Here is a 22,399-nt window from a genome sequence, read left to right as displayed (position 1 = left end):
TTGGGTGCCGTTTTGTCGGCAACAACACTGTCCAGTCAGCCTCATCTAATAAAGTGCAGAGCACTGAAATCAAACGAAAGTAACGTACAACACAAGTAATTAAGAACATCAAACTCTAATCCACCATGCGAATTCTGGATCATTTGGTTCAAGATCTCGATCTTGCGAATTTGTTAGTCAGCTAATATTTCAGGTAACGTATCACCCAAAAAAAATAAACAGCGCCTATGCCATGCAAAGTCGGTACGTCTCGTTTCCTAGGATGCTTCCTCAGACATCAGTAATTGCAACTACTTTGCGTCTACACTCCGGGATTTAGGAGTACACGCTTCCATCATATGGCCTGCTTTCACAATAGCTGGAGCACTCTGTCTAGCATGCGTCCAGAAGCACCTCTTAAGCTTTGCACGGTTTATTCAGCTATAACCTGAGCGACGGCTTGATAAACTTCGACTAGGCGCCTGGTTCGTCAGTTCATCCAAGCGTCCATAGAGATCGGCGTCATCCAGAGGTTCCAACGATTCTATAAGCCCGAAGCACAGGAGAATATACGCTGGGCAAAGTTTGTTAGTGACTACAGAGATTCCAATAATCACTTCCAATTTGGGCATACAGAATGGCCTCTGGTTACGAGGGTCAGAGGGTTGTGGAAAGCGGGAAGGAAGGAGGCTGAAGGGGAAAGTTTATGGCATTCCGAAATGGCGGACAAGCATACAGGCTTCTTCGCCTAACGAGATAATGCAGTACTCGGAGGGGATGCGATGCCAGCATTACCTTAGCGCAGGCCCCGTTCGTTGCGCGGAGAACACTTTAGGAGGCATGGGAGAAAAAACGAGATACGAGGAATAGCACACGCTAATGTGCGTTCGACACAGGCTGGGACAGATTACGAGGAATGGGTATCGAGCGAGATACTTAAGACGAAGACCAGAGACGATGGCGCATGTGCTGTTGATGCAGAAGATGATACGGGTCTTCTAAGGCGCTTCCAGTTCATGGATTCCTCCTGCTAGGGCGACCAGGCATAAAAGTTTTCTATTTTTTTGCACTGGTTAAGAGTCGTTTAGAATCATCATTAAAATCTCTTGATGTTTTTTTTTTCACGGCGAAGACGTGAGAGAGACACTGTGCGCGTCTCTTGCACGATGAAAGCGGGTATGGCTACGTCTATTGTGTGTAGTACACGTGGAATGCACGGCCTAGATAACCTCCTAAATTATAAATCATGAGGCGAAATGGAAGCTTTTGGTCAGATATGTTGACGCAACACTCGTGCCGCCATTGCGTACAACAATTTTTACGGCAGATTTCTTCGAATAGTATTTTACTGAAGGAAACAATACCAGGCGCCATATTGTCACGTTGTAGTGACGGCAGTCCAGCGGTCAGGAAGACACCAACCAGTCTTGGAAACGAAGCTCTTTATTTGGGATGACTTGCGCCCACAAAAGAACTGAATCACTCGGCGGCGGCGTAAGCAACAAACGTGCTCGTCGGTCGTCGAACTACGAAAAAAATGTCCGCCGCTCGCGGCATCGCTCAATTTAAAGGCGGCAAGGAAACTTCCAGATAACAGGACAAGATCATCTGCAGTAATCTAGAAACACCTAGATGCAGCCTTTCATGGCTGCGGTCAATCGAGATTAGTCTGGTCGCTTCTCGCGTCACGAACAAAAGTGATAACAACCCTTTCCTGCAGCCTTGAGCGTGAACGAACAAACACTACAATGATACGTGGCATTACCCCCCTTCCAAAGAAGCATTTTCTCGATGTTTTAAAATGAAATTAAACACGGAGAATGCTTCGAGAACTTAGAGTCCTTTAGCGTTCCTAATAAGGTGTAAGGGCAGCGGTTAAAGCTTCAAGTCTAGCCGTGTCGTCGTCGTCGTCGTCGTCGGTGTTGTCGTCGGTGTTGTCGTCGGTGTTGTCGTCGGTGTTGTCGTCGGTGTTGTCGTCGGTGTTGTCGTCGGTGTTGTCGTCGGTGTTGTCGTCGGTGTTGTCGTCGGTGTTGTCGTCGGTGTTGTCGTCGGTGTTGTCGTCGGTGTTGTCGTCGGTGTTGTCGTCGGTGTTGTCGTCGGTGTTGTCGTCGGTGTTGTCGTCGGTGTTGTCGTCGGTGTTGTCGTCGTAGTAGTCGTCGTAGTAGTCGTCGTAGTAGTCGTCGTAGTAGTCGTCGTAGTAGTCGTCTTCGTAGGGGTCGTCGTCTTCGTAGGGGTCGTCGTCTTCGTAGGGGTCGTCGTCTTCGTAGGGGGCATGGTCTTCGTAGGGGGCATGGTCTTCGTAGGGGGCATGGTCTTCTGTTTTCGTCGATGGAGGATCTTAGTTCTTGCGCTCAGAAGCAACCTCACCTCCTGAGGCTGCTTTATTCAGTTTAACCTTCGGGGGCTGGGGGAGCGTCCACGCATCGTGTAACTTTGGCTAGGAGATACAAAGCGGGGTGAAGATGGCGACGGGGAACGTGATAGGCGGCTCGGAGATGAGCACCCTTCCCGACGCAAAAACTCCTCGATTTCGGCTGGTCGCTGGCCGGGTCGGGGTCGTGGAGCGTCGTAAGAGAACCCTCGGATGCCCAGTCGTCTGTATGGGCAGTGCCGGAGGATGTATCCGGCTTCGCCACAGTGGAAGCATAGTGGGCGGCGCTGGTCGGGAGTTCTCCACTCGTCGCATTTCCTCGGCTGTGTGCGACGCTCGTAGGACGGGCGGCTTGGGGCGAGAGGGCGGCGGTCCAACGCAGCTGGTGGAGGGCGATAAGGGCTTGGGTCCCGTCGTCGAGGTGCAGGACGGCGCACAGCTGCGGCGTAAGTCATGGCTGGGGGCTGCAGAGGCTGCGTGGGTGTCGGCGTCACACCCAGGGCCTGTTGAACCTCGTCCCGTACGACGTCAGTGAGCGATGAAAGCTGCGGCTGCGTTCCCGTTGGCAGCAATCGTCGCAGCTCTTCTCGCACAACTTGACGGATAACCTCCCGCAGGTTATCGTTAGCGGTGTCCATGCAGCTTGCTGACAAAAAGCGCTGCTGGCGGTCGTACTGGCGGGCTCGGGCGTCAAGAGTTTTCTCCATTGTGGACGCCTTTTCTACGAATTCTGCGACGGTTTTCGGTGGGTTGCGAACGAGGCCGGCAAATAGTTGCTCTTTAACTCCTCGCATAAGCAATTTCACCTTCTCTTCTTCCTTCATACTCGCGTCGGCACGCCGGAAGAGACGCTTCATTTCCTCAGTGTACACAGCAACGGTCTCGTTTGGGTGTTGTATGCGAGACTGTAGCAGCTGCTGGGCTCTCTCCTTTCGCACGACGATCGTGAAGGTCTTTAGAAGCTGCTCCTTGAAGGTTTCCCAGTTCGTGAGGTTAGCTTCCTCATTCTCAAACCAGACTTTTGCTGGTCCCTCCAAGGCGAAGAACACGTACCTAAGTTTCGTTGCATCGTCCCAGTTGTTGAAGATAGCCACACGGTCGAACTGCTCCAGCCATTCTTCGGGGTCGGCGCCAGGCGAAGCGTCGAAGGTTGGTGGCACCCGGGGCTGCTGAAGAATGATTGGAGTCATCGTCTGGGGCAAGCTCATGGTAGACGTTGCTGCTGTCTTTCGCTTCCGGGTAGGGTCCGGCAGAATCCCGAACTCAGGTTCGTCCCCTTGCAGGCGTCGGCTTGCGCGGTGGACTGGACTCAGGTCCTGCGGTTGAGGACTCAAAGGGCTGGCGTCACGACTTGTAGGGGGTGTCCGGAACATGAAAGGCTACCCAGCACCTCCACCAGATGTCACGTTGTAGTGACGGCAGTCCAGCGGTCAGGAAGACACCAACCAGTCTTGGAAACGAAGCTCTTTATTTGGGCTGACTTGCGCCCACAAAAGAACTGAATCACTCGGCGGCGGCGTAAGCAACAAACGTGCTCGTCGGTCGTCGAACTACGAAAAAAATGTCCGCCGCTCGCGGCATCGCTCAATTTAAAGGCGGCAAGGAAACTTCCAGATAACAGGACAAGATCATCTACAGTAATCTAGAAAAGCCTAGATGCAGCCTTTCATGGCTGCGATCAATCGAGATTAGTCTGGTCGCTTCTCGCGTCACGAACAAAAGTGATAACAACCCTTTCCTGCAGCCTTGGGCGTGAACGAACAAACACTACAATGATACGTGGCAATATTCTATAAGCTGTTCATTTTAAAATGGCTATTTCGCGTCCGACTGGCCCTCTGTCATTGGTCACTCAGATATACCCGCGGATTTCAAGCGTCTGTGGGAAGGGACCCGGCCATTGGCTGGTTGGCGACCGGACCTCACCATTGGATGGCATTCACTGCGATATGCATCCACTGGTGGCGCGTATTGCAGCGCTCTGGGAACACCAGGCGACCGGACCTGCCGCTGGATCCATTTGGCTGTAATGTGCAGCAAATTGGGAGGTCCGGTAATAGCCAGATCGCTTTCCACAGACGCTTGAAAGCCGTGGATATATCTGAGTGACCAATGTCAGAGGACTAGAAGGACTCGAAATGACCATTTTAAAATGGGCAGCTTATATAATACGGCCCCGGGCTTCTCCGGACTTTTTTTTCGAATTGGCAGTAGCCGCTTCTTCGGTCGTAATGAAGCCTAGCTCTGTGGTAGTGCCGACATCAAACCTTTTTTGCAATCAAATTAAAAAATGCCGGCATCTTTCCCCAAGTGTTTACGGCTTGCCGAAAAAAATCGTTGCAAGAAGTGCCCCAGCATGTGTCCAAGCTTCCTGAAACTCGGAAATATACTGTTTATCCTAAAGCTTGCGGATTGCTTCACAGTACGGATAATGTTCATCGCTAATTTGCACCGATCAGTACATGTTTCTTGATGCGAGAGAACAGTGCTCGAGAAACTTTGCTTGAACCCTAAGGCAATAAAAAAAGTCTGATACGTTTAGGTATTTACACAGGATAACGTAAACATTGCGCAATATTTTTTAAGCTTGATCACAAGGGCAGCCAAGTTGTGGTTCTCGATATTTTAATTTCAATAGCTCAGAATCTTGTCACGTTATGGTTACAAATACTTTGTATACTTTCCAAGCAGCAATTCGACGCCTCTCAAGCATGTAACCGGTGGAAACAATGTAAACGTGCGCTGCATGCGGGAAGGCAAAATAACAGTGCGTACGTCCGCCTCGTATTTGCATAACACGGCTACGCGAACCTCATACAGCTAATATTTCTTCTCCTGTCATGCTCTAAGACACTACGCCAGATTGTCTCATCAAAGGGCTGCGTTCCTGAAATAATCAGTCTCATTCAGAAAGAGCTGTCGTATCTCAGCAACCTTTGCTTTTGGCTTCTTCTGCGTCTAGGCACGTTGAGTTCCGCTTAATTGCATTCTAGTTTCGCTTTCTCCGTTAACTGTGGCTATTCTTCTGCCTTTCATCGTTTCTACTTTTAGCCTTTTAGTCGTGGTGGTGGTAGTGGTAGTGGTCTATTTTGAAAAATAAAAAATAAAAAAGGTGAAGCAAAAGAGAGTTGTCGGCCGCGGCAATTGCTATCTAATATCTTAAGCAGCCGGCGGAAATGAATGGGAAAGGGAGAGGATAGTGAGGAGATGTATAGATGGGAGCGATAGGAAAAAAGTTCAGGGGAGAGCTTTGTACACTATTTACAAAATACAAAAGTAATCAAGTTCGCCCCGCTGGCTCGCAAATGTCCAAGCTTTGTCCACTATTCATCCCTAGAATCTTTTTTTTCTCGTCATTGGAATATTTTTCGCACGCGTAGCTGCATTTCTAAAAGCAAGAAACTTTTTAGAGATGGCGGTACTCGGAGCAGAACTGTGTCGCAAAGAGCAAACTTATTGCTACGCTTCATAAACAAGGGTGAGGGGTCCTTGTTTCGCTTTCCTTTACTGCAACTTTGTTCCAAGCTTCTTTGTTTGGGAACCTGTCAAGATGAGCTTTCTTTGCCGTGAGCGCTTTCGAAAGCAATACACGGAAGTTTTATTTTATCCCTGGGATGGCCCGCATGGGAGAGGTAGGGAATGCACTGCCTGAAAACAAGGTGTTAATGGGTTCACGCTGCGTGGTGCCGCATAAGTTCTGGCGAAAAAATATTGGATAAAAGGGAAAAAATTACTAGGAGGGAGGAAGAAGAATACAGGGTCCAGCAAGGCTGCTGTGAACAGCAACACACGCTTGGCTTTATCCTTAATGTACAAAAAAAAAACGCCCAATGCATGCAAGAGATGCTGGCGTGCACTTGCCTGTATCACTACATCACGTTATTTATGTTAGCTACTTTGGCTTGGCATTCCGTTTTTTTGCGTGCGCGTGAATGCGACGGCCAGCATAGCTGGGACATTGTGTTTTAGCGAACAGAAAGATTTCTCTCCATTCCACAAAGCTCGAGCATCTTTTATTTTGTTTACTTTTCCCTGTGTAATCAAGTTCACAATATACACTGCAAGTGCATAAAAGCTCATTCATGTTTGCTTGCATCACTTTTTGAAGAAAGCAACGGTTCCATAAAGTACAGTTTGTTTTAGGTCCGTTTATATTGTGCCCTTTCTCTTTTCGTGGTATTATGATCAATAATGTAAGTACTATTGAAAGCAGAAGCTTTATGATGAAGTTATTGTCCACTTTGGACACTGCACCTCCAGTGGGCGCTTAGTGTTCTGTTTACATCCAACAAAACCAACTGGAACAACCTACAAAGGAATTGATGTCAAAGGCATCAACTTCAACACTGACATCAAATCAAGACGCTGAAAACATTTTTCATCAATCAATTTTTTTTGCACATAATGAAGTGCAATGCGCTTCAAACAATGCCAAAATAACTAAAGTTTACAGGAGTCTGCGAAACATTTTATAGCCTTTCTTAGAGAGAGCAAACATTACGTCCATTGCTACTGTACAACTCTAAAGATTAGTATACACTCATGTACAAGAAAAACAACGGTTTTTGGCTCAGAGCAATTTTTCTTTTCGTGACACAATTAATAAGTCACGCGTTTGAATTGAGCAACCATGTGTCGTCCTGTTGTAAAAAAAATTTGTAATTTGTCGCATTACAATTTCCTACTAACGTAAATTTACTCTCGAGAACCTATTCCATTTCACCTTTGTATCCCCTCACCTTCTCCAGGTCAACCTCTCGGACTATCTTCCCATCCTCTACCTCTATTTTTTTCTAGAATCTAGTGAACGGCGATTAAAAGTTTCATAAGCAATTAGTTTGTGGATTGTCAGCGAACAAGGCTTAGCTTAGAAAATAGTCTTTATTCGAGAACCCTGCGAAAAAAGAAACGCTATTTAGCCGCACTTGTTTCCCTTTGTAGGGTTGGGCCTTTTTGCGGTAAGATAAAATGTTACACAAGGTAAGAAGAAATTGTCTGCTTCGGCATTTACTGATCTTGCTTGCTGCCCTGTTTACGTGACTCATGTTTGAATCCCTCTCCTGTTTGTTTCTCACCTCATTACCTGTATGCTTTTGGGATGCTGGTCTTCTTGGCGAATTGAGAGAAAATAAATGCATGTTACGTGCGGTCTCATCGTTTGCTGGCCTAAATTGAAAGCTTTACAACTTCGACCAACGAGACAAAGACGATATTCCAAAGCTCTTCGCCCGACAGGGCTGCTTTTGATTGGCCGGCAATTTTGCGATCTACATGGGGTGATACCGATGGCATCACCGATGGGAGAACCATTACAACGGTTCTTTTACATAAAATGATGCCTTTGATAGATTTGCCTTTGTTTCAAAACTTCCCCAGGTGTTTTCTTTAAGGGTGAACAAACTGCGATACGGCGCAAATAAAGCGAAACGGCTTCTTCCTTACCTGACTATCTTTCTTTTAAATGGCGGCTGCTAGCTATGAGCGTGGCGGCTGACGACGAACAAAATTAGGGTGGGCGTGTCAAAAAATAAAGAAAAATAATAGCGCCCGGCCCGCACCGCTTAGAGCACAACGGGCTGTGACAAAAAACGAGATCATGATTTCGCTCTATTACTGAAAGATTTCTGGCATCCATGTTAGAAGTCAGTCTGTGTGGCAGATTTGCCACGCTCGGCTTACGTCTTTCTGTGCAGGATTCCTTCGTGACACGTGGATGCGGCGGCAAGTTTGTGAGCGGCTGTCGCAGTAGTAGTAGTAGTAGTAGTAAGAGTTTGCTATTACAAATATACAAAAAAGCAATGAAAATATGCTGCCATCCGCGGCAATCGCTGTCTAATGTTTTAACCACCCGAGCTGAGGCCCGTTGAAATAACCTGACAGGGAGAGGATGACAAGAAAAACTACACAGGAGAGCGGTAGCAAGGAAGGACCGGAGGGAGCTTTATACGCTATTTACAATATTTACAAAAATATTAAAAATTATAAGTTTGCAACGCTTACGCGCGAGTGCTCAGGCACTGTCCGACTTATAACCGCGCGCGAGAGACCACCGCATTTATTGACAACATAGAAACACTGTATATACAAAACCCCACAAAAGCACTGCCCTGTTAATGAGTCGTTCGCGCAGCGCACTGCACAGACGGCATGGCTGGGGGATTTACTACGTGAAGGAAGCGGGGAGGGGGGGGGGGGGGGGGGGGGGAGGTTATATCGTCTGAAGCAGCACACACGGAGAATTCACGTCGATGAATTCTCGCTTTCCCTCCGTCGTGGGGGGCCAGGGGAAGCAGAGGCCGAATAGCAGCGAGGCGCATCAGTTGATCGTATTTCTGCAGAGCCCTTCCCATGCGTGAGCGTGAGAATTGCCGAAGGTGTGGCAGGAGCTCACCGCCGTGTGGTGAGTGGCGGAGCAGATCAATGTAGCGCAGTGCGCGCTGCGTGTCCTGTAGCTGCGGCGGCGATGCGCCCGCCTCGTCCAGTGCAGACTCGCATTGCACGTTCGAGGGTGAGCCGAGAGGTTTGCAGCGCTTTGCGGGGCTGCACTCCAACGCCTTCCACGATGGTTTGCGCACTTTGATGACGATCGGCAGCGCTTATAGCGTCGCCCCCCCCTCCCCCAGCCCCTCTCCTCCGTATTATTTTCACGGAGTCCTAATTCTGGACTACGTTTTTCATCATATGTCTCATCCTAGCGTCAGGAGATTAGCAGCATAACACAGGCAGTACAAAGCTTCCAGCGCCATGAACTGTATGAATAACTTAGAGTTGTTCTTGCTTTTCTAACATTATCTCTACAAGCTTCTGCATATTTTTTCACCCCTCCGCAAAAAGAAAACTGCCCCATCTTCCCCGCTGCATTGCTGCCGATGAAGCATGTAACCCAGAGTGCGCATGTTTGGAGCTGAAGAAATGTACGCTGGTGCGGAAAAGAAAAGTTCTCAGGGTAGCACAACTGTCGTGGCCGGGTTGACGGGAGAGTTCTGAGGTCGACTCTCGAGAGCTGCTAGCAAACCGAACTTACGCCGAGTGTCAATAGTGGTGCGACTGCTACCATGTGCATATCGGCGGCGTCGGGCTACAAAAAGCGATGCTGTCCAGTGTTCGGAACATTGGGAAATGCGAGAGAGGAAATGTGAACCAATGCGTCGACGAGACCTCAAGTTTCATTCATTTCATATCACAACGTTTGGGAACTGAGACACTTGGAGGCCATTCCCACACTGCTCGCTTGCCCAAGGTCTGATGAGAAGCACAATCCGCATGCAACTTAAGCTGGCAAAGAAATATAATAAACCCAAAAGGCTTTATGGCATAACCGGTTCTGGCCTCCCTCCGCCTTGCCAGCCAGCTGTTTCTGCCTTATTTTCTATTCGGCACTTTTGTGCCCATTCTGCACGCATAGTACAGTGAACACATGCACAGTTTGGTCAATTTGGCCAGTTTGGATACAGTTTGGTTACTGTTCCCACTTCGAGTTATTGATCAATTCGCTCTCGCCGTACTATTTGCCAGCCGTTCCGGTTAGCTGGCGAATTTACTGTTCCAGTGGAGTGGTGGTCCCGGGTTCGATTCCCGGACAAGGACCAATTTTTCTTTGACTACGAAGTTTCTGAGAAAGCTGTATAACTTTCCTTTGTGGCCGTATGGCGGCGCTTGAGTGGATGCCAATGTGTAATTACTTCCTCATTACGTGTACAGTGTAATGCACCCTTCCATAAGCTATGACTGGAGTTGATAAGGGTTCAATTCTAATCTCTGTTCTCACGACTGAGACCTAGATTGGCTGGACCGAGCTTTTACAAGCTGGTATGTCACAACTGCCGAGTGCACAGGAGCGAAGCATTCACATTCACGATCCATTCTTAGGAAGACAAAACATTGCGGATTAAAGCCCAGACAACTTTCTGAATGCTTTCTGTAGAGTCTTCAGGATTAAGCCTGTGATTAGCTTACGCACTACGAAGCCTCAAAAACAAGGTAAATTTTTAGTGGGGCATAAATTCAAAACGCTCAACTGTCCCATTTTATGAAGGAAAGAGATGTTGCCTTTTTTTCACAACCACGGGACCACAGCTTCCATTCTTTCCCACCTGCTGTGTCCTTGAGGTTGCATTAACCTAAAATATCGCTTAAAACTTTAAACTATGAAAGCTCTGAACTTTGAGAATGACCATTGCAACTCGGTCTGGTTGCTGCTTACTTGAACAAAATTTAAGCAGTCGTCACAACGAAAGCATTTGGACTCCACCCGAAGAAGCTGTAAACTTATGCGAGGGATGGCGCACTAATGTGAGATAGCTGACTCTCCGCCCAGGCACCGCTGCTAAAGAGCGCTGTCCTTGCAAGTGGAGACGATAGTTCGCGCTCCTAGCTGATAGCATCGGACACGTACGTATGATGTTAACACATCAGCGCAACAGATATACGATGAATTAATTCCGGACAATAAAGCAGCCCGAATTCGCAAAGCAGTACGAACGCACAGCATGGTATGGCGAGCCCTCCACTACGGCTCCTCTTTCTTCCTTTCTGTCACTCCTACTTTCCTCCATTCCCTTATGGCGCGGCTACTGTGCCCACCGAGATATGTGAGGCAGATACTGCGCCATTTCCTTTCCTCAAAAACCAATTTAAGCAATTTACAATCGCACACTTGGTGCTTCCATGAATACAGCCTCGTCTCGTCTGAACGAAGCGGTGCTCAGAGGTAAACTAGCTTCAATTAGAGTATAGCTTTCCTGTTATCCTTTCGAAGCACTAAACAAATGTTTTGGGTCCAAGACCGACGTAGGCACGTTTTCAGCGCGATCATTGCGCGGAACACGTTTCTAGAAGATAGCAAGACTTTGGTCTCTAGGCCATACATGCACCATACCAAAGGCTAGTTCCTCAACGAAGACACTTTTGTCCTGCCCAGTACTGCCCTGCTATTTTCATGCCTCCTAGGATTTAACAATACGCTGATGTTTGAGGCCTATTTTTCTGTACTTTCCGTTTGGTGACTGTGAGTATAGTTCAGTTAGTTAGTTATATTGATTTTAATGGCGCAAAAGCAACTGAGGCTATGATGCGCCAAACACAAGGTTAGAGTTTTTGTTAAAGGTGAAGCTTTTTATACTTAGAGTTTGTTTAAAACACTGGCTTCCCTGAGAAACCTAAAGTTCAGCATCGAGTGGTATACCTTTGGTTTTCATTCTGTGCTCTTTTTTTTTCTTTCCTGCTGCTTGCGATTTATATTTTAATATTCCCCTCTAATACTACTGATGCATTAGGTTGCGAACGACGCTGTATAATACGTGATATTAGTGTGGTGTATTTTTCATGATGTGCCCAGTCAGAGCGTGTTGTCCCACAGTTGGACAAGGAGTAGCTAGCAGCACTGTTACGGGATTCCTTTCTTGGAAATATGACGAAAAAAGTGTTTTTGAATACCACTGTGGGCCATTCTGAAATCCGTAGCACAGACGTCAGTTAATCTGATTTCGCTAAACATTTCTGAAGTGAGGGGTGAACGATTGGCTAGCGAGTAGGCTGCGGTATCGTTGTGGCATTGTACGCAAAAAGCAAAAAAAAAAGCAACCTATCACAAGGAACTCGCTTCTCTGCGGGCAGCTGTGAGAACTCGTATTTCCACTAAACTATGCTACAGCGAGGCTTTGCGGCGCGTCCTGGAGGACCCACTGCGTAATCCAGTGGCTTTGGCATGTTACCGGGTCTGTATTTAAAATTGTTCCCCAGGTTCAACCACAAAGAAAATTTAGACTTAGTCAAATAGAGTAAGTAAAATCTTCATGCACCAGTGCTTAGTTTATTTCTTTTTACGACTAAGATTCTGGCCACTTCACGCTTCAGCTGAAGCTGTAAAATTCGGTACTAAATTTTGACACAGTCTAGGGCAATACATACCGTTGTGTAAAAACGAACCATGCACGCGAGTCAACGAGTGTGCCTTTTGGAAAATCTACACAACACAAGAAAGCGTACAGAACATGAGACCGATCTCGTTCTTCGCACCGCACAAGAGAGGGTCAAGCCCTTTACTTACGTACGTGGTCAGTACGGAAAAATTCGCCTAAAGCCCATACTCGCGATCGACGGATTAAAACTTTTACCTTAATGAGGGTCTAGTACTTGGAACATGTCGTACGGGTTCGGCTCGTTTATATTGTTTCAATGTTGATGAATCGGCTCTATACCTCTGCAAATAGCGCACGGTTTCCCTGCGAGAACTGCAAGACGCACGAAGTCCTTGCACATGTAATTGAAGGTTAAAGCAAAGGTATAGTATGGATTCGGCCCGTCGCTTTGTGAAAAAAAAGTGTATTCTTTGCTTGTTAGCTGATACTTTCTAAAGTTTCATGAGCTTCTTTCTAGTATGACGGCAGGGTTACATTAAAAATACATCAAACATTTTCCCCGCATCAAGTTTTTTTTTCCCCAGCATATCTCATAGCTATTTCCACTTATATAACGTGGGGAACGAACGTAAGAGGCTTTGGTCGGAACTCAGGGCTCCGCTGACCCTCGGTGCATTTGCTCTGCAGAACAGGCTGGAAAGAGGATCAGTTTTCTACTAATATCGCCGTCAGATCAAGTCACACATATAGACCTGTTAGCCGATGCTTGGAAATGCTTCGAAGGCTAATTCCTAATAGGTAGACAGAGGGGGAAAAAACAAAAAAAACTGACCACAATTTTTTTTCGCAGTAAGGGTTTTATCTTCGTATTTCTCATCTTCAGTATTATACCATAGTACAGCTGTAAGAGCGTTTTCGATCGAGACTCAGCGGTCAGGCCAATCCTATTATAGTAGGATCTAAACTAGGGTCGAAATGAGATCAGTCTTTTTCTGTTCTTGCCGTCTCACCATGTTCCATATGGCGGCTCTAGGTACAGAAGAGGGACTTTTACTTGAGCTGCCTTCATCTCTCTGTGTTCGGCTTCGATAATTCAGTGCAGTGTGGTCAAGCCTACAGATCACAAGTTCAGATAACCAGATGCCAAATGCCTGACCCTCTTTGCATGCGAGACATCTTTGAGATTGGCTTTGCCTCTTCGCTTTTGTACTGGTCGGTGACGTCACCGGTTAGTGCACAAGAGCGGGTCAGTCGCGACCTTTTGCTTCGTGCGAAGATTTTGAAGCATTTTATATCCCATGTGCCTTTTCCGGTCTTCGTGGTGGTGCCCTCTAATAGAGACGTTCATTTTGAAAGCAGTGCTGCTGTTTAGTTCAAAAAGAGCGATGTTCTTTGCTCGCAGCTAAGAAAAGTAATTTTGCCAAAGAGACATCTGAGTCGGCGCCCGCCTCTTTTGAGTGAATCTGACAGTGTCTGTGTACGACCTTTTTATTTCTTGCACAGATGAGACCAGGACATGAAAATGCTTGCATAAGGGCTGTCCATGCTTCGGGCTTTTCGAGGTGGTTGCACGCCTGAAATGAGCGCACTACTGTGTAGGTGAATGGCGGCGTCTGCTACTAAATTATTTACTTTTTACACGATAGCATTAGTCCTCACCGGAGAAAGAACATGGCGCCGTCCGGCGTCGTCTAGAAAAAACCTGATTGGCTGGCGGATAGTGATGCCACCTGTGACGCCACCAGAACGCAAAAATCGCATTGGACAGAGAGACGTGACGTCCCCAGCATGGGCATGACGTCATCAGACCAGGCTCTTCTGCGGTTGAATTTCTTTGTGGAGGAGAAATTCTAGAGGCCCGTGTACTGTGCGATGTCAGTGCACGTTAAAGAACCCCAGCTGGTCGAAATTTCCGGAGCCCTCCACTACGGCGTCTCTCATAGCCTTAGTCGCTTTGGGACGTTAAACCCCACAAACCGACCGAGCGACCGACCGACCGACCATCTTCTGTGTGAAGCCTCCATCTGGCAACAGTGGCAGGAGGCAGGTGATGTGCAGGAAAAGCTCGGAAGGAGCGACCTATCTCACAAGTCCCACCAGTCATGAACAGCATCAACAGCTCACTAGCCATCAAGGCATCAATAACTTCCAATGGCACTGCTTTGCCAACATATTGTTACGTGGCAACCAGCCGAAGAATGAGGCATGAGGCACTATGAACGATGAACAAGCGATGAATTAATGGCCACTGGCATAGCACAAACACTGCGTCCCGCGCCACTGCCAGCTTCGTCTTCTTCGTCACAATATAATGAAATTTGGTGTGTCTGTACCTTTTTGTTTCCTGTGTTCTTGTTTTAGTAACTGGCTCTCTGTAGCCGTAATTCTGCCTTGACGTATTTTAGTAAGGTACTTTTTCATAAGCTGTTATTCCAACCCTGATTATAATATTAACTGTACCTGGCCATTTTGCGAACGTAATCCGTGGTCTAGGCCATAGATATAAGCAAGAAATACAAACGAGCAGGCATTTACGTGGTTGCGTAAGATAAGAAACAGCACCAGCCGACAATGCCACCCGTGGTCCGGAGTTTAACATGGCGTTGTTCGGAGTTCAACGCAGCTGCTGACCTCGCCAACGCCAGCAAACTGTTAGGTAGGTGCCAGAAAATATTGTTAGCATCCCGCAAAAAAAATATTACAGGGCTGTATTGCGAACAAGAGGTTCAACGATAATTCCAGAAATTATCACGTAATTTACCCGTGCAGCCTATTCAAACCTTTCTTACCACTTAAAAAAAAGCGTGGGCCATTTCTTTTTCTGTTGGCTGCATTCTTCGCCTTTCACCGTTTCTAAGCTTGCATTACCAATCTGTCCAGCATTCTACTCACTCGCATTAGCCAGATGCTAGTGGAATCGAAAATAAATACAAATTACATGGCTGCACTGAAATTTTTAGCAAACAAACAAATAGCCAAAATCAGTGCAATACTGGGTGCAGACGTAAACGTTTATGATATGACCTCGTTGAGGTACTCACAACGATTTCAAACGCTAAACAAACACTGCACGCTTCTTGGAGGAACAAGACCAAGACATCGACATAAAACAGGCCGGCTGCTCGTACCGTGTGTAGATAAGTCGCAGAAGGAAGCGACCGCCACTCGCTTTGGTCTTCGCAGGAAAATCGATCGCCTAGCTGCCTGCCTTCGCCCAAATAGATCAAAGACGTCGTGCCCTCAGCGAAGTTGTTTCGACCCGTGCTTGTTTGATGCTCCGGCGTTGCCACAACCGGTTCCCGCCCAAACTGCTTGCAGACTCTATTTCGAGAGGTTGCCACGGAAGCTTTGCCGAAACACTGTTCTCCGCGCTAGTATTAGTTCTGCAAACCTCTTCGTACGGAAACCACTGGGCCAAAAATATCGGCGATGCCCTAAATATTTTAATCGCAAATTTTGAGGTTGGCTGCATAAGGAGTCAGGGATATTGCATTGAAGCGCTCCAGATATATTTCGAGCACCCGTGGATCTCTAACGCTCACCGAAATTTTGGCTCACGGGCCGTTTTGCATTCTCTCTCCACCAAAATGCGGCCCCCGTGGCAGGGACGGAACGGGCGAGCACACGAGCAATGGGACAGAACCACTAGCCGATGATCCTTGGCGGGGTGAACATTTTCATTAATTCACATTGGTAGGCTTTATTCACCGTAACTCCAGTTTCGCTGCTATGAACCGCACCTTATCATTGCCTCTGATTTCACACCGCAGATTAACACTGCTGTTTATTTGAGAAGATCTAAATAACAATCCTGTCCTAAAAAGGCGGCTGCTAACTACTCCTAAATTACGTCTGAGGCCGCATTGATCATTGCCACAAAATAGGTGTTCCTTCATGCCATACTAAACGTTGCTTTTACGCATTTGTCCCCAGCGCTTATGAGAGTTAGAACCACCTTCCCAGTTATGTAGCCGACATTACTTACTTTATTCCTTTAGGACTGCCATTTGTGTTCTCACTTTATAAATTTTTGTCAATTTCTCTTGCATTTTTTCTCGCTGTTATACAATTTTTCGCCTCAAAACTGTTTTGTTTGATTGTTAATCTCGGTATTTTTCTTTATTTTTTTTTTCCTCTTTTTTGGCCGCCTGACACAAGTTATTATTCTTTATGCTGGATTGCATGTCATCCACTGTATGTCCTTCCACTTCCCTCTGTAATGGCTTCGAAACGTGAAGGTTGTTAAATAATACTCCCAATCCTCATGCGGTCATAGTGTGGGAACACCAAGAACTGCCGATGCCTCTCGCATGCTTCAACGCTAAGGCAAATTCTCGAAATTTTGTAGCGAGAGCTACATTACCCGCAGTCTCGACCTTTCGCTGTGGGCCTTCGGCGCCCCTTGTGCGCATGCGCGAGGAGCCGAGTGACGTCACAGCCGCGCAGCTGGTGCGCCGCGCCGCTCGCCTCCGACCGAGAGAGAGACTGCTACATGCGCGACACGCAGCTAGCGCGCCGTGCTCCACTGCGCATGCGCGGCAAGCGGAGGATGAGGGCCGCGGTGTATAAATGATGGTGATGCAGCAGTGGAAAAAACACACTGTCATGGCGGCCAAGGAGAGCGAGGCCGACAATGTGCGGTGTAGGAGACGGGAGACACTCGAGTTGTCGGACCATGACGATAAGCAAAATAACTAGACGTAACCAGGGATATACCATACTTCTCGCTACATATATCCTGCCATAGCTGAGCTAAGCCACTGCCATTTTTTTTAAATTAGAGCGGTGCTCTGTTCTATTGTTTTAAAGATATCGAGTGTGTTCCAATATGTGCCCATTACTGGACTGAAGTGGAGGAAGCGAAAAGACGAACGATTCGGATTGTGTGATAGATGAGCGAGCAGACTCCAAAATATTTGGCTGATCCCTCGAGATTCCACAAAGTGATGTAGTTCTTGGGTGTAAATTACCACCCAGAATGTGCTTCGCGTTAGATGCCTTGTTTTGTCAAACTTTTTTTTTACCGGAATCGTGAAGTGTTTTGGGACCCTGAATGCGCTTGTCGCTCTGCATTACACGACAAGGTTAAAAAAAAATCCAACAATAACACGCATTTTCATCAGAAAACAATTAAACGTCATAATTGGTCGCACGGAGGTTTCCAATCGCGGAAGACGCTTTCGGGTAGAGTGATCGATTGCCTTGCGAACTGCAAATGAATTCGCTAATATATGGCCAAATTATCTGCGCACATTTGCATCGGAGTCTTCCAGCGAAAGATCGCAGTGCTCCTCCGGGCATCTGATTTGATTACCGAGTGTCCATGCACTCGTCCCGTCCCATGCAAACTAAGAAATAAACCACGTGCTCCTATAGTTCAGCTTGCAGGGTTAACATAAGCAATCAGCGAAGTCCTTTCGAGTACCCATGCTTGAGCCATGCACGTTCAATATACCTCCGACTAACAGGCTCCACTGTCAATCTGGTGTTAATAATGACTGCATTTTTATGTGCCGTGCACATGCATCTGAAAGCCGTCCCCAATTCGTGCCCAGCCGAGTAATATGCTTGGTGCCGATGAAATCTAAGTTGTACGGACTTTTGACCAGCGTATTTACCATTAAAAAAATCAATAAAATTTCGTCTTTCGTGGCCCACAAGAGTTTCCCTTAGAGTGTCTTGTAGCACCCGTCATTTAAAGCATGAAGACGTGGGTAAAGGAAGGCAGCTGCACAGCATATCGCAACAGGTGATGCGACAACTACAAAAATGTATCCGAAATTGTCTTCTTCATGAACTGCCAACCTCTTGGTTAAGTCCTTGCAGAAGTAAATGCAGCTTTTTCAAGCTATTCTTTTCCGTATTCAGTTACTGCTGTACAGCTGCAAGGCGTGGTACAGATCGCAGTGCTAACGATTCATGCCGGTAGCGTAACGAGGTGCATTCACCATTCGATACCATTTTTCCGCACAAACGGGCATAGCAAGCAACATTTCCGCAGACTTGTTCTCTTCTGAACGTAATTCTCCTTAGTACAAACAATGCACCACCAATACTTCAACCAGCAGTAGAGGTGTGCTAGAAGGTCCTGCAAAATGAGTAGTATCAGAAAAGTATGGGGGCACATAATTAACCTTACCTGTGGTATCGGGACAGCATAGCGCCTGCATGGGAGTGTTACTGCACTGCAAATGTACCACAGGATATGTAAAGGCAATGCACACACACGGACGTCCTCTCCACTTTAGGAGTTCTACAGCGCAAAACGGAACTGCTTCTGGCCCCATGGAAACGGAGAGGTTGGAACGTCCGCATATGACCAAGGTCGCCCGCTGCGAGCTTCCCCTGATTAGACGATGCGTGACGTCACCCACCTCTCAGTCTTTCAGCAATCCAGTAATAAATGGACCTGTACGGGGGATGTGGACCTCGTAGAAGCCTTTGTATTACACCGCAGTTTTATTAGGGACACCAGCCCATCTCACTGCGTCCAGCTTCCGCGGAGGTGGGCCTGTTCTATAGAGATGCTAAAGTGCGGTTTTACTTTTATGCTTCAGTGATCGGATGGATGACGAATAATTGGCAGATGAGCGGGAAGCAAACACAGAGAAACAGGAGAACGGGACAGTGTGTGCGAAAGTCAAACTGTAACCGCATAATGCTTTCATGCGGAAAAAACGCACCTCCGGTTTGAATTGATGCGAGGTGAGGAGAGCGTGTTCGCCAACATGTCGTAAAGAACAAAGGGGATATAACCCGCGCCCCTTTGAATTGTGAGAGGCGTGTGAAATTTGATGTTGCCTTGCGCTACTCAGTTGCGATATTTAGGCATGGTTTAGATAAAGTAAACTGAAAACAATTGCGTTACGTGTTTAGAATAAATGTGAAAAGCGGATATATGTGTATATACCCATTTGCTGTTCATATTTATTCTAAACACGTAAAGCAATTGTTTTCAGTTTACTTTCTCTAAACCAATGCTTAAATATCGTAATTATAATTCTGAACGGCTATGCTTAAACTGAACCTTATCTTTCAACACAGGATTATTTCACTCAACATATGTCTTTACGTGTTAGAGGTGTATGCCGTATTTTCAAAGACGAACCCAGGATGTACCACATTGATGTACGGCCTTTGCAGCACCTTGCTTGTCTAGAGATTCCTGGAAGCTAGCATCTCTCCTCGAAATAAGTGGCCACTCTAACGTTAATGAAGTGTGTTTCGGCATCCCTTCGATCGAGGCAAGCCGGATGATACGACACTGATCCAAATAAGCCATTGTAGCTCCACCTCTCGCGCTATAATGCCCCATGCCTCGTTCGACATCATTCTAATGTCCTGGTGGAATGCGTCGTCGTATTATATATCAGCCCAACATGCCGCCTAACGTCGCCGTTCATTATTCGAGAGGAAAGAGCAGCAGTTCAAGAAGAAGAATGAGCTGCAAACAATGAAATGCACGAGCTAAGTACACAGGACAAGGTCGCTTGTCTTTATTTTTTTAGTACGTTTCTTCTTTTGCGACTGAAGTTCTTGTTCGTTGTTGTGGGTGTTGTTAGCACTTTATAGTGATCCCGAAGCTCTAATGCTTCACGAATGTCATATTTCCGAGGGTAACGGAGTACATATCTTCGATCTGACGCTTAGGCCGGCCTTATATCTGACTCCTTCAAAAGGCATAATCTTAGTTTCGGGCTATGTGAGGCGAGAAGTAGCCTGAGGAAAGGCCGCCTTTTTCTAGACGAGGTTATACCCCTCCTTCCAGCTGTAAACCAAAAGGGAGAAATGAGCGGGAGAGCCCACTAACCACGTCCGAGTAGGCCCTCACAATTGTGCGTGCCGCTGTCAAACGAAGGCTTATCCGTGAGAAGCACCGCGACATGTTTGTTAGTAAGCGGCTTCTACTCTGTCAAGGACTCAGGCGCTCCCACTTCAGCCCTTTTCTTCATAACAAGCATCTTCAAGCTCGTTCTCACTACCGGCGGCAGAGCTGGGAGAAAACAAACGCATCCAAAGCGCGCCGTCATACGTCTATTATATCCGAAAGGCGAGGCACTCTGGAACTATGGATCTAATTAGAGCTCGGTGGCAAAGCTTCAGGGCTGAGATGTGCTGGTGGGCCAGAAGCAAGTGCGTAGGATGTGTCTGCCGCTTTCTTTAGCGAGTAAGAAAACAGACTGCATTTTGCGGCGATTATTTTTCTGCTCGCTTTATTGCTTTGATCCTTTAGCAGTGGCCAGCCCTGACTTTATACCAAGATCGGCGAATGACATTGCTTGCTTACTATGAGGCTTGACATCACGTCCTGCAGAAGCGAGTGATAAGGAACTGACGAATGAAGCGGAAACAGCGTAGCTACGAAATACGGCTTCCGACGTCGGCCTTCGCAAAGTTTCAGCCCTCGCTGTAAGACTGATGAGTTGTGAATCGCCAGAGGGACACCTGTATTGTAGCGAAAGCCACACTACTATAAATGCGACTCATTTCGCGCGAGCCTCCGAATGACCTTTAAACAACCTTGAGATAAGTCATGGCATGACTTATAGCAACACTATAGTGTTGCTATGCACATACATGTATACCTAACCACGTATGATCCACTTAGTGGACCACCTTTGACCTTGAACTTTGAAAAACGACACACACTTCACCGCGAGCCTCCGAATGACCTTGAGATAAGTAATGGTGGCCCATATCTGCCTTCCCGTGCGTGCTCAACTTTGGTGCTGCACGACTTGACTTTTGACCTTTGACTTTCGAAGTTCTCGGTAGAGATCGGTAAGAACCCACGTGGTAATAGCGTGGTGTCACGTGATTCAATTTACGCTTGTGACGTCAGGGTATGGGATATATAAACCGGAGCTGTGCGCTCTGCTTTCGCTGCGGGAAAACGTGGTTCAGCAGCGATGAGTCACTCGAATTCTCATACGAAAGCGCTGAACGTTGTGGCACGCTTTCGGTCATAGAAGAAGTGCTCTACACGAGTTAAAGGCTGATCGTAGAAAGAAATATTTATCGCATTCGCATGCGTCATCAGTCTCTCCACTTATTTACTGCGTTCCGTGGGTGTCAGAGCGGAACACCGTTGGCCATGCGTTCTTAAGTCAGCCCTTTAAAAAATTGTCGCACGGCGTCCGCAGGAAGTCTACACAATCGACTGCCTATACGGATTGTTAAGACGGATGGCACCGAATGTTGCGGCCGCCTTTAAGTTGATTAATGACTTGACGAGAAAAAAAAAAACTTTTATGTATATACAAGATTCCTGAAATGTTTGCACAAGCTCGAAATGCTACCCTGTTTTCTCTTTTGGTGAAAAACAAAAATAAACTCTTCTTGCTTCCTCTAACATATTAGGCTTGGTGCCAGACAACTCTTCAATGAGAATAGAATTCTTAAAACTATAACTAATTATCTGCTCAAACATACGAGCGACAAAACGCCCAGTGAATTGCCATACGAGCGGACAGCCGGATGAATTCAATTAACGGTTAAACTAAATATATCAATTGATTTTAGAAACTTTTTCGTTTCGAAGCAGTAGCCTTTTATACAAAGGGGTTCTTTCCTTTCTCCAGAGGTATCCGCTCAGAAAACACCATAATCGTCGGATTCAAAAAGTTCTCTATATTTACTACTCTTATCGACCAAAACACTTTTCGGTGTTCGCCAAAAGTAAACTACATCGCCAGCGTGTTATACTAACCGTATCTTGTGTGCATTATGTGGTCTTTACACCGAAATAAAGGCAGTAGGTTCCGTCGAAGTTAGCGATATATAGAGGTGATTTGGGGAAAAATCAGAGAAATCTTTTATATACAGGCGACATTTGAATAGTACGGTACCTTTGCTGTCCTTTCGCTGTCCGTCGTGATTGTGAAGCCGTATGACCCCTGAGGAGAGTCGAACTGTCGACAAATACGCAGAGTTCTTTATTCCCTTGCCTACAGCGTACGCCAAGCTTACGTTTGATTGTCGCATGGTTTAAATGAACTGGCCGCGCATGCAAATCGCCGAGCGCTTGTCAGCTCCAGGAATCATTATCTGCCTTCAAGTACGAAAACAATTGACGCTTCCGAGAAGCCTTGAAAAAAACGTCAACGTGCAGCTGCTGGATGACTTCAAATCCCCAGAGCTTCGCTTAAAAAAAGCCAACTCCCATTCTCATTGTGCCACTTTGCTAAAG

Source organism: Amblyomma mixtum, chromosome 7, assembly GCF_055824585.1.
Source record: "Amblyomma mixtum isolate Tamu chromosome 7, ASM5582458v1, whole genome shotgun sequence".
Lineage (NCBI taxonomy): Eukaryota > Metazoa > Arthropoda > Arachnida > Ixodida > Ixodidae > Amblyomma > Amblyomma mixtum.
This window is presented reverse-complemented; position numbering follows the sequence as displayed.